Here is a 12,882-nt window from a genome sequence, read left to right on the forward strand (position 1 = left end):
CAGGTTCACTTTAAAATGGATCCGAGATGAACTTTTACCCATTGCATAATTGTGTTCCTTTCCTATTGTTTATAGGGCATTCCTCAAGCCAAATACTTTTGTTTTTAATACTCTATAAACTACACAAGCCACGCCCACAGGTTTTCAGAGAGCCAAGGCACTTTCAGACAGTAGCAAGGGCTCATGGGAGCTCAGTCTCGGCACGGGGAGGTATTACTAACCAGAGATTTCAGAGGCAGAGAGGAGGAGGAGGGGGGATTAGGTTTTTTTTTTTTTTTTTTTTTTTACTCAAGATGCAGATAAGCCTGCCTCTGTGTAATGTTTACAAACATGGCTTCTGTCATTGTATCACAGAAATAATCAATCATATTCTGTTAAAGCTGTTTGCAGCTAGATTTGCTTTGTAAACCATCTAAACTTTAGGTAACATATATACACAAGTTACTTATTATAGTTAGTTTTTAATCTCGGATCCGCTTTAAATGCAGTCTTTGAAATCGCCCAAGAAATTCTATCATTTTCATGTAGTTTTCAGGTGGTTTTGTAGTATTTTAAGGCTACTTTCACAGTGGGACGTTGCGTTTTGATGCAACGTTAAACTCGCAACGCAAACTAAACGCAACGCCCCAAAAAAGTCGCAACGCAACTCTATGCCCCGTTATCGTCGCATACAGGCAATGAAAAGTATGCTTCCAGGTCATTACTGAGCATGTGCAAACAGACCAACACAGTTAATAACGTGTATAACGCACAGCATGCAGCACTTTCTAATAATGCTACACGTTACACACAAACGCAAAGTGTGCACTGTGAATGTTGCACAGACTTAGTCTGACTTAAAACATTTTCTAACGTGCTGCTTTAACGTCGCACTATGAAAGAGGCCTAAAAGAAACTAAGGGTGGCATTTAATCTTAAGCAATGCTATACAGTAGAATCCCTTTATAGTAAACTCCTAGGGACCAGGAAAAGTACCGTATTTTCCGCCATATAAGACACTCCGGAATATGACTCACCCAGGTTTAGAGGGAAAATATCAGGGGAAAAATAATAAACCTAGTGCGTCCATGTTCTTTCCCAGGTTGCGTCCTCCTGTGTCTCCCCTATGCATCCTCCTGTGCCCCCCCATGTGTCTTCTGGTGTGTTCCTGTGTGCCTCCCCTTTGTGTCTCCTGGTGCCCCAGGTGAAGTGTGAATAGCAGCAGCTCGCCTTCGCCAGGCTCCCACGCTGATCCCAGACCATTGCGCTTTCCCCGCTAGCATCCTCTCCCTCCCCCTTGCGTCTCCGTCCTCCCTGGTGTTTTAGTGCTGAGCAGCAGCAGCTTACCTTCCTAATGTGTGTGCGATGACTGCAGGCATCCATCTTCTCTGCACTCCTCGCTCTAGCAAGTGGCTTGAGCTGATGACGCGCAGTTCCAAGCCGCTTACTAGAGTGAGAAGTGCAGGGGTGATGGTTATCTGCAGTCATTAGGGCACATTAGGAAGGTAAGCTGCTGCTGCTCAGCACTACAACACCTGGGGGGGGCGGAGACATAAAGTTGAGGGAGAGGATGCTAGCAGGGGGAGCGCTATGGTCAGGGATCAGCGTGGGAGTCTTGCGAAGGGGAGTTGCCACTATTCACACTTCACCTGGGGGGGGGGGGGTTAAGGGTCAGGGGAGGCACACACAGGCAGGGAATCATGACGTATCTGTCCCTGCCTTTGCCATATAAAACGCAGGGACTTTTCTTCCCATTTTTGGGGGAGAAAAAGTGCGTCTTTTACGGCAGAATATACTGTAGTTTATTATATCAGAATTGGTCGTACATTGTATATTTATACAGGTACATTTGCTGAGGACAGAGTTTACTATATCCAGAGGTTTACTATATCAGAGTTTATTAAAAGGAGATTCTACTATAGTTAAATAAAATAACCCCGTGCACTGAATTCTGAAATTACTGAAAGTGGCCATTTTACTTTTTGGGGAAGGGGGTTGTTGAAGCTTAAAGAAAACCTGTAACAGAAAAAAATACCCCTGGGGGGTACATGCCTCGAAGCCTCTGGATCCTATGGAGGCTTCCCCTGTCCTCCTCTGTCCCATGGTGATCTCGTTGAGCCCCTCTGAATGGCGGGCGTGTAAATATTTACCTTCCCAGCTCCAGGAAGATCCACTGATAACACACAGGACACCTCATCTACATGAGAGCTGCTGATGTCCTTCATGCTGGTGGCGGAAGAGGAGGAGGGACAATGGGAGGAGAGCTAAGAGTGGGCAAGGAAGGAGGAGAGTGGATAAGTGGTAGACACGGAAGCAGGATGCAGGACTCTGAGCCCGCAGCTGAATAGGTGAGGGCTTCCAGTACGTCCTGCACCTGCTTGTGGGGGGACATCTGGCTGTACATTCAGACTATTAGACGCACTGACATTTCCCCCTCACCTTTGGGGGGGGAAAAATGCGTCTTATAGTCCGAAGAATGCGGTTAGGCTATGAACCAATCGGATGGAGCAGCTGTAGCATTTATAGTCCATTTCCAAATGACACCAATTTTGGGCAAGAAATTGTATGTACAGAGCTTATTTATTTTAGGCTCTATTGGATTTTTTTTGTCCCCCCTGATTGAACTGGATGGATGTAATTTTTTTACCCAACCTAACTAAATAGATGTCCTTTAAACACTTGTTGGTTTTATGGCACCTAGTATGTAGGTACCTTCCATATACCGCTCATTACAAGTTACTTAAAGTGGATCCGAGCCAAACTTTAGTGGGCTTCATTTTTGTGCATCTCACATATATTTTCCGGGGCATTCTTTCCCCCCCCCCCCCCCCCCCCCCCCCCCCATGCTTTTTTATCATATTAATTGCCCAATAAACTACTGGAGCCCCGCCCCAGCTCTTCCAGCGCCGAGGCGCTTGCAGTTAATTATGGTGCTGTGCTTTGGCGAGGAGGTATGTCGTACATCTTTATTTGCATTTGCCTGCCCCACTGTTCACTGACTGGTAGAGGCAGGAAGCCGTTGATTGGTGGAGGCGATCCTGGCTGGAGCGGAGGCAGGAAGTCGCTGTCAGGGGCATTAGCATCCAGGCGGGCAGCTGATTCCCCTGCATCGTCTCAATCTCCCGCCGCCAGCCGCTACTCTGACCGCATATCAAAGCGACCCGCTGCACCGCTATGACAGGACATCAGGTCGCCTATTAGAGCACATACAGGAAGTCTTCGTGTATGCATGCTGAGAGGCAACCCGCTGTCCTATCATAACGGCGCATAGGGTCACTTTGATATGCGGTCAGAGTAGCGGCTGGCAGCGGGAGATTGCTACAGTTACAGGGGAAGCGGCTGCCGAAGATAGGAGTATATACTACTGTATAATAAGATGTATAATACTACACTCCCCATGCACTGTATGTGTGTGTGTGTGTGTGTGTGTGTGTCTATATCTCTCTGGCCCATATGCAATTAACTTTTTCACCTGGGTTTTCTCCTAGGAGATAATTTTCAACTTCTTTTTAAAGAGACACTGAAGCGAAAAAAAAAATGATGATATTATGATTTGTATGTGTAGTACAGCGAAGAAAAAAAACATTAAGATCAGATACATCAGTCTAATTGTTTCCAGTACAGGAAGAGTTGAGAAACTCCAGTTGTTATCTCTATGCAAAAAAGCTATTAAGAGGCCCATACACTCAGCCGAATTTTGTGGCCGATCGATTGATCGTTTGAAAATCGGTTGGCCAATCGACCGATCGATGGCCGATTTCGATGGATTTCCATCGACCAGGCAGGATGGAAAATTTAGGTCGATCTGATGAGATTGCTTATCTGTTTGCATTGGCCTTAATGGAAATCTGATGGCAAAAAAATGCCATCAGATCGAAATCTATTGGAATTCTTTCCTGGTAAAAAATGTTCTAAAAACGCATCAGATCAGATGCATTTCTTATCTATCTGCTGCCAATCTGACGAGTGTATGGGCACCTTTAAGCTCTCCGACTAAGGGCTGGTTCAGACGGGCGTTTGGAGGCGTCGCGTTCGTCGGCGTCGCGGCGGCAATGCGTTCGGGCTTTCAGCAGCGTTCGCATTGCGTTCGGATGCGGTCGCGTTTTTCTTCCCCTAGGGGAACATTACCCGTCGCGGTTAACCGCCCCTGGAAGCAACATGTAGCTTCCAGGGGCTCCTTGAACGCCAGTGAAAATCGGGACCCGAACGCCGCGTTCGTGTAAATGCGCGTAAAAGCTTGGTACAAACGCTCCCATTCTCTTGAATGGGAGCGTTTAACGCCAAGCCCCGAACGCTGGCGGTAAACGCTGCACAAACGTCCGTCTGAACCAGCCCTAACTTAGTCGTGGAGAGGGCTGTTATCTGACTTTTATTATCTCAACTGTAATTGAACTGTTTTCCTCTGCTAGAGGAGAGTTCATTACTTCACAGACTGCTCTGAAAGACTCATTTTGAATGCTGAGTGTTGTGTAATCTGCACATATTATAGAGTGATGCAATGTTAGAAAAAACACTATATACCTGAAGATAAAAATATGAGAATATTTTCTTTGCTGCTAATCTTCTAGTAATTATTCATAGTACACAACCAATTCATTATATCATATATTTTTTTTCGCTTCAGTGTCTCTTTAAAATAACTTTTCAGCATTATGCAATCACAAAAGTCGGTGAAACAGTACAATGAAAATTAATTTGAGTATTTTCTTGCTCATTTGTGGCTTAAAAGGCATTTTATTGACCACTTTAAAAATATTAACTTGTAGAAAACTAAGGAGAAAAAGTGATTTGCATATGGGCCTCTCACCCTCTACCCTCTTACCGATGAAGCTGTTTTCAGCTAGTTTTGCTGTGTAAAACATCTAAACTTTAAATAGGATATATAGACAAGTTACTTGCTATAGTTATTTTTTTCATCTCGGATCCACTTTAAATGTTAACAGAAGAGACTGTAGCTACACAGCCATGGATAAACAATTTGCTTTGGAAACTTGTTAAGGAATGCTTTGTGCTTTATGTTAAGTGTTCTAAATGTTTAATGCTGGGAATACACGGTTAGTTTATGCCCTGGAATCGAGCCGCTGGCTCGATACCGGCGCGTCCCCGCGGGCGAGCGGATCGATTCCCGCTCGCCCCCTCGGGCATTTCCTAATCTTCCGTGCGTTTCTTCTTTTGTTCTCCCCGCCGGTATCGAGCGCGGAATTGATCCGGCGGGGTATTGGACGGGTGGAAATTATCAATCGAGCCATCATCGGCTCGATTGATAATTTCAAACGAACCGTGTATTCCCAGCATTATGTTGGGAATACACCATACAATTTTCCTGCCAGATAGATAAAGTTCAACGTGTTGGACATTTATCTATCTCGCCATCTATCTGCCTAGCAATTAGGCATTGTTCTACTCAGCAGGAGATAACCTGAAGACAATGCGCCAGAGATGCTATACACCTTTTATTGCATCCCCATACACACGAGTGGAGGTAAAGGTCCGTACACACGCCGGACTTTAGGCAACGACGGGTCCGTCGTTGCCTCCCGCTGGGTGGGCGTGCCAGCGACAGTCCGGCGTGTGTACGCTCTGTCGTCAGACTGATACGGCTGTTTCTGAGCGATCTGCCGGGCGGATCGCTCAGAAACAGCCATATCAGTCTGACGACAGAGCGTACACACGCCGGACAGTCGCTGGCACGCCCACCCAGCGGGAGGCAACGACGGACCCGTCGTTGCCTAAAGTCCGGCGTGTGTACGGACCTTAAAGAAGAACTGTAACGACAAAACGGCCCCTGGGGGGTACTCACCTCGGGTGGGGGAAGCCTCAGGATCCTGATGAAGCTTCCCACGCCGTCCTGCGTCCCACGGGGGTCTCGCTGCAGCCCTCCGTGCAGCGATGACGTAATATTTACCTTCCTGGCTCCTGCGCAGGCGCTCTGACGGCTGTCGGTGCCGAAGTAGGCGGAAATACCCGATCGCAGTCGGGTCTGCTCTACTGCGCAGGCGCAAGTTTCCGGCGCCTGCGCAGTAGAGCGGACCCGACGGAGATCGGGTATTTCCGTCTATTTCCGTGCCGAAAGTCGCCACAGCGCCCCCGCTGGAGCCAGCAAAGGTAAATATTGAACTGACAGTCGGCACAGTCGCCGGCTGTTCGGAGGGCTGCGGCGAGACCCCCGTGGGACAGAGGACGGCGTGGGAAGCCTCATTAGGATCCGGAGGCTTCCCCCACCCGAGGTGAGTACCCCCCAGGGGATCTTTTTAATGTTACAGAGTCTCTTTAAGCCTGACAGCTGTTTCACAGGCTCAAAGACCCGCTTCTTCAGAGGCTAATGCTGGGCATACATGGTAAGGCCTCTTGCACACTGCAAGTGATTCAGATTCCGCTTTTTAATCAGTTTTTACATCCGATTCCGATTTGCAGTTTGCTCCCTGCACACTGCAAATCGGAATCTGAATCGGATATAAAAACTGATTAAAAAGCGGAATCTGAATCAGAATCACTTGCAGTGTGCAAGAGACCTTAGATAGTTCTTATCAATCGAGCCGCTGATGGCTTGATTGATAAGACCCAACCTGTCCGCTCACCGCGGCGGATCGATACCGCGCTCGATCGCCGTGGACAAACAGTAGAAAAAACAGCGCTGTTAAGTGCCCGTGGGGACGAGCGGGAATCAATCTGCACGGACGAGCGGTGACACTCCGGCATCAAGCCGCTGGCTCAATACCTGCGCATAAACAAAGTGTATGCCCAGCATTATAGCCTCTGAAGAAGCAGGCCTTTGAGCCTGCGAAACAGCGGTCAGGCTTACCTCCACTCCTTGTATGGGGATGCAATAAAAGGTGTATGTTTCACTGCAGAGCTGGTGCCCGGATCTTTTTCCTGTTTGTTTTGAATTGGTTATCCGTCCATCTGGAGGCACAGCCTGTCTACCTGATACCCCCTGCGCCATCTGTCATCCAGTGCTGATCCATTCCTCTTCTGGTTCCGCACCAGAGATAATGACCATTCTCTACAGAAAATAATCTTATTATGCATTCTAACAGCAGAATCTAACTGAAAATTGTATGGGGTTTTCCAGCATTAGTGCATTCTTGCTGCTTTTCAGTTTACTTGTTTAGGACAGTAGGCAAACATTGCAGTGCAAGTTCTGTGAATGCTCTGCCAAACTGTTCATACATAGGAAGTACAGTATTACATTGTGTTGTTAGGGGGTGACAGGGTAAATGTGGTGGAAAATAAAGGATGGAAATAGATTTACAATTTCAAGATTTTCTTTGTAAAGATGAGCTTTGCTGCAGCCTGCTTTTGTGGGGATTTTTTTCCCCCTCACAGCAAGTCATTTAACCACTTTGTCCTCCTTGACGTATAAAAACGTCAAGGAGGACATGCGCGCTCCCGCGGCCGATCGTGCACGCGCACTCCCGGCCGCGGATTCGGTAGCCCAGGAATCAATGTATCGGGCTATGGTGCCCGATCACTGATTCCTCTCCCCCGCTGAAAAAGCGACAGCTTCTCTCGGAAGTACGCTTTTTCTGAAGCTATATCCCTCTAAGCGTGACGTCATGTAAACAAACTCAAGATTACCATCTTGTGGCCAAAAAGTAAAACTACAAGTAAAAGTAAAAAAAATTACAATACACAAATATTTCCCCAAATAAAACACTATTTATATCCCACCCTCCCAAAAATGCCCACATAAAATGTTTAATAAAAGAAAAATTACTATTAAAAAAAAAAACACATAAATATTTACCTAAGGGTCTAAACTTTTTAAATATCTATGTAAAGATGAATTTTTTTTTTTATTTTTTTTAAATATATAAGCTTGTAAATAGTGATGGATGCAAAATGGAAAAAATGCTCTTTTATTTCCAAATAAAATATTGTCGTGATACATTGTGATAGGGACATAATTTAAACGGTGAAATAACCGTGACAAATGGGCAATTACAATACATGGGTTTTAATTATGGAGGCATGTATTGTTTTAAAACTATAATGGCCGAAAACTGACAATGATTTTTTTTCTTATTCTTACTGTTAAAATGCATTTACAGTAAGGTAGCTCTTAGCAAAATGTACCCCCCAAAGAAAGCCTAATTGGTGGCGGAAAAAACAAGATATAGCTCAGTTCATTGTGATAAGTAGTGATAAAGTATTAGGCTAATGAATGGGAGGTGAACATTGCTCGGATGCATAAAGTGAAAACGACTGAGAGCTTAAGTGGTTAAAGAGGAACTGTCAGCCAGACTATCTCAGAAAAAAAAACACATAAATAAGTACAGTAGATAGATATTTGCTCTACTTACATAACATATGTATTGCACTGTCCACATTTTGATTTTAGTGAGAGTTAAATATCAGGTATGCAAGTGGCTGATTCAGTCCTGACTCAGACAGGAAGTGACTATGGTGTGACCCTCACTAATTAGAAATTCCAACTATAAAACACTTTCCTAGCAGAAAATGGCTTCAGAGAGCAGAGGAAAGACATATAAAAAGGGAATTTCTTATCAGTGAGGGTCACACTGTAGTCTCTTCCTGGCTGAGTCAGGACTGAGGGCTGGTGCACCCCGAGCGGGTTTTTTGGCGTTTTTGCAGCCGCTTGCGGATGCGGATACGCTTGGTCAATGTATCTCAATGGGGTGGTTCACACCAGAGCGGAAGGTGTTTTACTGAAACGCATACTCCCGGGGTGAGGCATTTTTCGGATTGCGGAGGTATTTTTGCATCCAATGTAAAGTATAGGAAAAACGCAAACCGCTCTGAAAAACGGCAGTTCAGAGCGGTTTTGCAGGCGTTTTTTGTTACAGAAGCTGTTCAGTAACTTTACTGTAACAATATATGAAATCCACTACACCAAAAACGCTTCCCAAAACCGCAAAATGCTAGGTGAAACGCTACAGAAAAATAAGAAAAAGCGTTTCAAAATCTGCTAGCATTTTGCGCATCTGCTAGCGGGTTTTGGTGTGCACCGGGCCTGAGTCAGCCACTTACATACCTGATATTTAGCTCTTTCAGGCAGAGAAAGGAAAAAAAAGGAACACAGTATAGTTATGTGTGCTAGGCAGTGTACATACACGTCTATCTCCTGTCACTTCGGGTATTAAGTCTGGTGGGAACTAGAGACGCAAAGGACAACCCATCATGCCCTGCAACTTCCTTTTTTGTATACAAAATTTTGTGTGTACCAAATAAGTCAGGTAAACTGGGGAATGATCATTTATCAACAAGAAAAGTAATAGTGATTTTAACTTTTGGATTGCCTGGTTAGCATTCTTATTACTTGTTTACCAGATACAAATAATTGATTTTTGATTTTATGTCTGATTGTTACACTTTAAAAAATGCAATGTAATGCAAATGAGTATTCTGGATACAATAATCTCTGACTGATCTGATATATTGCAATAGAGAACTTTAAAATTATTGGTCCCATGGATGAATTCGTTGATCTGTTGAATAAAATTGTATTATTCCATTTTATTAAAAAAAAATCCATCATTTCTCTTTATGGCCAGTATAAAGTCCAAATCCAGGAATCTTTAAGAGAACCCGAGGTGGCATATTGTAATCCTAATAGGATCCAAAGGCATGTCGTGTGCACAATGACATGCCTCTGGGTTATTGTATCGCTGTTGAATTGTATATACAGAAACTGGTTGTAGCACTTAAAGGGAAGGTCCAAGCAAAATTAAAAAAAGGAGTTTCACTTACCTGGGGCTTCTACCAGCCTCATGCAGCCATCCTGTGCCCTCGTAGTCACTCACTGCTGCTCCAGTCCCCCGCTGGCAGCTTCCTGACCTTGGAGGTCGGCGGGCCTCATTGCATACATTTTTACGCATTCCCGCTAGTGCAGGAACATTAACATATATACATTTTTACGAGGGCACAGGATGGCTGCATGAGGCTAGTAGAAGCCCCAGGTAAGTGAAACTCATTTTTTTATTTTGCTTGAACCTTCCCTTTAAAAAGACTCTAACAAAAATTGCATCCTGTTTTCAAACATCCTACAAGTTCCAAAACCTATTCTAATGTGCTCTGGCTTACTGCAGCACTTTCTACTATCACCATCTCTGTAATAAATCAGCTTATCTTTCCCCTGTCAGACTTGTCGCCCTGTGTCTGGAAGGCTGCCAAGTTCTTCAGTGTTGTGGTTCTTTCATGCAAACCCCCCTCCAGGCCCCTCTATGCACACTGCCTGTGTGTTATTTACCTAAGGCAGCTTCTCTCTGCTCTCTTATCTTTTACAAGCTGGATAAATCATCCTCTGAGCTGGCTGGGCTTTCACAAACTGAGGAATTAGACACAGGCAGAGCTGTTTGCAGGAAGAAACGATCAGCCTGTCACTTCAGTGCATGAGAGCTGCAGGGGGAACGAAACACACAAATGATCTCTTGAGATTCAAAAGGAAGGCTGTATACAGCCTGCTTGTGTATGGATGTATTTTCTGTGTGTGGACATACTGTACATCAACCTACTTCCTGTTTTGGTGGCCATTTTGTTTGTTTATAAACAAACTTTTTAAAACTGTTTTTAACCACTTTTAATGCGGCGGAGAGTGGCAAAATTGTGACAGAGGGGAATAGATGTCCCCTAACACACTGGTATGTTTTTACTTTTTTTAACAATACAGATTCTCTTTAAGCCTCATCTACACTGTACAATTTTCCGGCAGATCCGGATCTATTAGACAGATCTATTAATTTCCAACCGGTCCAATTAGATTGCGTTAGATTTTGCAATAGATTTTGGGTACTTATCAAAGCAAAATCTATCGCAAAATTGATCTGAAACAATTTGAGCATCTATACACGATGCAATTTCTTATTAGATTTATCTAATAGATCAGTCTATTTGATGGAAAATTGTATCGTGCAGATGAGGCTTAAAGTCCTGGGTACACTGTCATGTTGCTAAGCAGATTCCAGCAAGGTGTATCAGAGTGCGATATGCAGGGACACATCAGACCTTGCACTGGCAGTACTGTCTGACAGGCACACTGATGCACTGTGCAGCAGTGTTAGCTGTCCTATTAAGTATAGCTGAATGGGGGTCAGCTGCAAGGGAGAGGAGCAGCGGTGTCATGTGTTTTTGTAAAACGGACAGCAACCTGTGTCACTCAGCATTCCAATAGTAGGCAATGGGCACCATGGAAAAGATTGTAGTTTGTAGCCAAACAGCTTACGATAGATTTTTTTTTAGCTAGAAAGAGGAACATACAGTACTAAAAATGAGTCTTCGAAACAGGCATTTTCAAGAACTTTTTATGTGGGAAAAGCTGTGTTAGGGGCCCTTCTGCTTAAAACCATTACATATCTTGTAAATATCAAATCGATAATTTAGGCAATGGATACATGTGTTTGGAATTCAGGATCCAGCTCTCTGCTGGTCATCACAGCAGCTATTGCCTTGTTAGTTTACTCTGATATAATAAACTCAGTCCTCAGGTACCAGCAACTGCGTCTGTATAAAAATACAATGCATGACCACTTCAGATTTCGTAAACTACTTTTCCTGGTCTCTTGAAGCTTACTATAAAGGGATTCTACTGTAGATCTATGATGTGCCCTCACAGGTCAAAGGCACACATGCAATTTATTTTTTCAAATGTTTAAAGTTTGTTTACCCACCTAGTGTGTAATTAGCTCATTTCTCTCAAGAGACCTTGTGCAAGGCATTGCAGAAAATGAATTTAGCTTAGAGGACAACTGAAGTGAGAGGTATATGGAGGCTGCCATATTTATTTCCCTTTAAAGAGAACCCGAGGTGGGTTTGAAGAATATTAACTGCATACAGAGGCTGGATCTGCCTATACAGCCCAGCCTCTGTTGCTATCCCAAACCTCCCTAAGGTCCCCCTGCACTCTGCAATCCCTCATAAATCACAGCCACGCTGCTGACAAACAGCTTGTCAGAGCTGGCTGTGTTTATCTATAGTGTCAGTCTGCTGCTCTCCCTGCCTCCTGCAGAACTCCAGTCCCCGCCTGCATCCCTTCCCTTCCTGCTGATTGGAGGGAAGGGACGGGGCAGGGACCGGAGCTATGCAGGAGGCGGGGGAGCAGCTGAGACTGACACTACAGATGTAAACACAGCCTCACAGCATGGCTGTGATTTATGAGGGATTGCAGAGTGCAGGGGGACCTTAGTGGGGTTTGGGATAGCAACAGAGGCTGGGCTGTATAGGCAGATCCAGCCTCTGTATGCAGACAACATTCTTTAAACACACCTCGGGTTCTCTTTAAAGCAGTAGGATTAGCCATACTGTGCCAGTGAAAAAAACATATAAGTAGGTAAATACTTGATCTACTTAACACATGTATTGTACTGTCCACGTTTTGATTTCAGTGAATGTTATATAGTAAATGAAGATAATTCTGTTCCTGGTGGGGGGCCATGTCTTTTGCCCACAGTTTAGGCTAAATCCTGATGTCATTTCTGCCCTCTACTTCTTTTTCTTTTCTCCTCCAATCGCTGAGTCACCTCAGCCTTGCTTGTAAACACAAGTGAGCAGGGAAATGTGTTTCAGATAAGCAGCTGGCAGGGAAATAAAGGGAAGAGGAGGAATACATTATGGATAAAAAGAACCCCCAACATGCAACTGTTTGGCACTGACTTCTGAAGGGCCAGTGCTCCTTAAGTATGTGATAACTTCAAATCATAACAGCAGAAAAAGTTTTGAATGCATGATTAGCATCTTTATCACTTAATACACTCACACTAGTTGCTGTTGAAATTGGAGTTTTATGGTGACACTCCCGCTTTAAACAATACCAGTTGCCTGGCAGCCATGCTGAATTATTTGCTTAACCACCCTGGCGTTCTATTAAGATCGCCAGGGCGGCTGTGGGCGGGGTTTTTTTTTAATTAAAAAAAAAAAAAGATTCCATGCAGCCAACTGGAAGTTGGC

General features: G+C 44.5%; 1 protein-coding gene across 3 annotated transcripts in view; it reads left to right on the forward strand.

The window, feature by feature from the left end:
- The window catches only part of ZNF346 (zinc finger protein 346), an 83,322-nt gene that overhangs the window by 8,325 nt on the left and 62,115 nt on the right, over positions 1-12,882 (forward strand). The gene's annotated exons all lie outside the window — the stretch shown is intronic.

The sequence above is a fragment of the Hyperolius riggenbachi genome, chromosome 3 (assembly GCF_040937935.1).
Source record: "Hyperolius riggenbachi isolate aHypRig1 chromosome 3, aHypRig1.pri, whole genome shotgun sequence".
Lineage (NCBI taxonomy): Eukaryota > Metazoa > Chordata > Amphibia > Anura > Hyperoliidae > Hyperolius > Hyperolius riggenbachi.